This window comes from Papaver somniferum, chromosome 5 (assembly GCF_003573695.1).
Source record: "Papaver somniferum cultivar HN1 chromosome 5, ASM357369v1, whole genome shotgun sequence".
In the NCBI taxonomy this organism is placed as follows: domain Eukaryota; kingdom Viridiplantae; phylum Streptophyta; class Magnoliopsida; order Ranunculales; family Papaveraceae; genus Papaver; species Papaver somniferum.
Window position 1 is genome coordinate 172,409,256 of NC_039362.1, and position 4,752 is coordinate 172,414,007.

At 37.3% G+C, this 4,752-nt stretch overlaps 1 long non-coding RNA gene across 6 annotated transcripts; it reads right to left on the bottom strand.

Moving 5' to 3' along the window:
* Positions 1 to 534: 534 nt before the first annotated feature.
* LOC113283661 lies at positions 535 to 3,709 on the bottom strand. Of its 6 annotated transcripts, none has more exons than XR_003327567.1 (5): positions 3,485 to 3,709; positions 1,617 to 2,191; positions 1,219 to 1,465; positions 1,031 to 1,125; positions 535 to 878 (listed from the first exon to the last, which is right to left on the bottom strand). It is a non-coding gene; the product is annotated as an uncharacterized LOC113283661 (long non-coding RNA). The 6 variants fall into 6 exon arrangements; XR_003327566.1 differs by having other exon boundaries at positions 1,219 to 1,454; positions 1,617 to 1,724; positions 1,819 to 3,709; XR_003327565.1 differs by having other exon boundaries at positions 1,617 to 1,724; positions 1,819 to 3,709.
* Positions 3,710 to 4,752: the final 1,043 nt, after the last annotated feature.

Sequence of the window (4,752 nt, forward strand, 5' to 3'; positions counted from 1 at the left end):
CATTCTTCAGTGAGTAAGGAGGCGTACTTTTTTGGGTATATCTGATACCAATCAGAAATTATGTATGTAGGATTCTGCCATCTATGTGGTTGTAGTTTAGTGGTAAGAATTCCACGTTGTGGCCCACCACCTGGGCTCGAATCCCAGCAGCCTCATATTAATTTTAGTCGACCCTTTTTTGTGGTAAAAGTTTGCTGGGAATCGAATCAAGCTACATCTTGCTTGCAGCAGCTCTTTTTTACAGATTTTAATTTTTTACTGAAATGGCTTGTTTTCGTTTTCATTTTCATTTTCTTATAGTTGTTTGGTGAGTGATCGGTACCGAAAATTATAGGAGAACAGTTCCAAAAACTTTAAATTTTGCAACTAAAATCAAATTTTGAATTGCAGTATTCACTTTTTTTTTTTTTTTTTTACTAAAATGAAAACTTTTATTGTAAAAGTCTTCAATTAATATGAAACAATGAAATTGTGATTAAGCAAAAAAGCTCATGAAAATTGGAACGATGAACTTTTAGAGTTACAAAGCCACCGTTTTTTTTTTTTTTTTTTTTTTGAAACTAGGCATAGGCCCGTCCGCCCCCTGGCAGCGTAGCCACCGGCCTACCCCCACTGATCTGTTCTCTTGCGCAGCCTGCAAAAGTTGCAAAGCTTAGTTGAAATTTATGCTCATCAAATTCCCCCAAATATATCCAAAGCTAAAAACACGAGAAAGAAAGAGGTTGCGAGACTGTACTTCCCGAGTCTGCTGTGGCACGGCAGCACTTAACAATAGGCAACTTCGGAAAGACGTGCATAGACAAGTTTCTCAAAAAAATGTAGGAGAATAGACATCCGTTTCCTAGAAGCCAACATACTACCATCTCAGTCAACTTCCCCTGATACAAAAAGGACAGTAAAACCATTAGAATTGTAGCTTAGCTCTCAACACAACACTATTTGCAACAGAATAAACAACCTCTCCATTTTCACAGTGTATCACCCAACTGACCGAATGCGAGGCTAAATTTTCAATTGATATACAACATACCCGTTCAAGATCAGATGCATCAAATTTTGCTTTTTGCATAGCTACAAGAGAATCCTCGACATTTTTTAACCAGAACCACATGCACATTCCACCACCTGAAAATCACAGATACAACCCTCGATCAAAAACTAGCTAAAAACCCAAGAAAATTGATTTTGTTTTGTTTTCGTTTCTGAATTGTTGCTGACCTTTGGAACAGCACCAGGTTGAACCTTGTTAAGAGCAATGCGACGAATCAACCCACTTCGTAATCCAAACCTAAATTCCTCTTCAGCTGGCTCTGCTAGTAAATCTTTGGCTCCAACCATCTCTCTTAACCATCCAGCTGGCTTGTAGAACAAATTAAAATGTTAATTTCTCTCATCAACTCATAGTTAGTTCTGTCCCTCTCCACAGAATACCAGAATGGAATCGAGTTTGGTCTCTGCTCCTCGCCTCACAGAAAAACACGAAAGAAAAATCAGGAAATAAACATTTTGCTTCCACTTAAATTCTCCCGAGGGATGATTTCCTCCGAGATAAATCGAAGAAAATCTAGCTAATGAATCAAAAATGAAAACACATCTTAAATGCAATAAATTAGTACCTGATTCTTCTGCTTTTCTTGAAGTTAAATCCAAATGACACGACCTCTTTCCAGCTCGTATCATCATCACGAAGCATGCCAGCGTTTGATCATATAATAATGGGGATCCTGGTTGAAGTTTACAAATACATTCAAGTCCCATATATTATGAGGCGTTTCGAGGGATTACATCAAGCATGGTATTATGAGCCGGAAATTTTACCGAAAATCAGTTCTTGTGAGGGATTACATCAAGCATGTAACCGTTAAACCTCACAAGGCGTTTCGAGGTTGAAGTTCTTATGTCATAAATGTTGATATCTAGGTGACCACTGTTACTTAAAATGCCACCTCTCTTCGTAACGGCTAACAAGTCCATTGACTTCATACCATCGATCCTAAACTCTTTACTCCAATCCAACGACCGATGTTTATCCGGCCCCCTCTTTCTTTTCATGATTATGATTCGTCTTTTTTAATAGCCATATGTCTTTAATTCCGTCGTCCTCAAAATGTTAATTCCTCTTACCAACTCTTAGTTAGTCCTGTCCTTCTCCACAGAATTTCAGAATAGAATCGAGTTTGGTCTCTGCCTCCTGGCCTCACACAAAAACACGAAAGAAATTCCAGGAAATCAACACTGAAAAACAATTGCTTCCACTTAAATTCTCTCAAAGAATTACAAGGGATGATTTCCTCCAAAATAAATCGAAGAAAGACTAGCTAATGAACCATAAATGAAAATATATCTGAAATGCAAGAAATCGGTACCTCATTAGTCTCAATATATTACTAAGACAATGTCGGCATTTAGGTTCACAAAAATGTAAATTTAAATTCAAACCCGACAAAAGTTACCAGTTTACAGGTATATATATTCAGGGTCTGCATCCTCCTGTGGCTGCTCACGGCTTTTGTTCTTCCCAATTTTAGCCGACACCATAACTTTTGTATCTTCTTCCCCTAAATCTTTCAATGAAACTAAGGTGTTATTGTGAGGGGATACTTGAGAAATCCAATTCTTGAACTTCACAAGGCGTTTCGAGGTTGCAGTTTTTGTGTCGTAAAGATTGATATACTTATCACCGTAAGTAAAAACACCATCACTCTTCATAACGGCTAATAAGTCCATTATTTTGTTAATCCTAAACTCTTCCTTCCAAACCAGTGACTGATCTTCCTTTCCCTCTTCCTTGTCATGATTAAGATTCTTCTCTTTTAATAGCCATAGGTCGTGAAATCTGTCTACTTCGTCAAAAAGAGCAAAAAACAAAAACCCACCCAGAACCCCTATTCTGTAATTAATCCATTCACCGTTTAGTGGCAAAGAAGGCGGTGAAAGATTTCCACCAAATTTCTCCTCAGCCAAATCGAAGGTGCCGATCATTTCTAATTCGTAGTCCATCCAATAAAGAGTTTCATTGGCAAAGAAAACACTATATTCTAAATCTAGACTTGCGGATCCACCATAATTGAACTTCCTAAGGTTTCTCCATCCATCACCACTGCCTAGAGTGTATATATGGACTTCTAAACAGATCTTGAACTTATAGAACCTAACAATTTTGTATTGATTGGTTGAAGAAACATAACCAAAGCTGGTCTCTCATAACTATACTTATAAATATCACAGTCTTTCTTAATTTCTGGAAGAATAAGATATTCTCTGGTGATAGGGTTACAAATACAAACAGGTTGGTTGCTGAAGTCGGTAAGACAAACCAACCCATTAACGGAACCAACAAACCTAAAACCAAAATACTTAAACGGAGAGATAAAATCAATTCTTGTAATTCGCTGAATGAGTGTTGTTAATTGATCATGATTCTCATCATATTCAAAATAGTATAATTCATCGTGAGATGTGAGAGCAAGAAAGCCCAACTTACCAGCAGATTCAGAAGCAGGATGATTCAGATGACGATGACAGTGTATCCTGGAGAATGATGGAAGAGCTACAATAGATCTCCAATTAGTGCATACTGATTTGCATTCAAGGGACGATTCAGTTGGTAAGCGGGTTAAGATGTCTAATGTGATATCCAGAGGGAGAAAGCTGAAGTAATCCATGGAAGATTAGGGCTCTGAGAGAAAGAAGAGTAAACTAAGCAGGAAAACAGAAAAATAAGAAGTGCCGGGCCGGATCGGATATATCAGAACTCAGAAGTACGCGAGAAGGTGGGTTGTTATCTTTACACACACATTTATATTTCGGCACCCATATGTGGGATGTGCCATCATATATGGTGCATAACTTTCTACTACAAGGAGTAAACTTGGGGTCACTACACATTTCGTCCCATATATGGTACATTCAATATGACAAAACTTATTAAAATCTCAGCACTTTCAAAGTAATGTCATCTCTTCAGGGATGTGCTTAACAAACGGCTACAGATACAAGAAAATGGATGAAATTAAAAACTAAAAATCAGCTGGCAGGAATGATAACATGGTTAACTCGGATCAGCCTCGAATCAAGCCAAACTTCCAATGATGAGACTTGGCTCCATCGTTTTTCATCTAAACTGATGATGCGACATGTCAATGATGAGAGTCGGACTAAAAATAGCTATTAGGATAGAAACTGATCACATAGTTAGGAAGTAGCGGAACAATGTCCTGCAAAAGTTAACAGATATATTAAGACATCAAGTACTATCCTTGTTGAAGAATAAACCAAGATACTATGAAGAAGACAGAAGGGATCAACAAGTGTTGTTGATACAAGTAGTATGGATCAACTATGAGAGTTGACAAAATGAGGTTGGATCAACTGATACAGTTGACACGATGTGAATAGATCAACAAGTATTGTTGATACGGTGGTACAGCATGTAGAAATTTACTTGGGTTGCAAGTATTACTGTTTTTAAGAGTTTGTTTACGTGAGAATTGTCTAGAAGTTTCTTTGTTAGAGTTTGATTATGTTAGGAAAGTCTTTTTACTTGAGAGTCAAGTTTATTAGTCATATGAATAGGCTGTTTAGCCATGAGTCGAAATACATGAATTAAGAGAAGTTCGTTTGAGTTTTGTGTTCTTCATTAAGTCTTTGATATCAGATTTTCTACAATCCTCAGTTGAAATTAACAAACAGAAAGTTTCGTGATGAAAAGTCAGAGAGAATAAGCATCATCTTGATATCCTTGGATTCGAA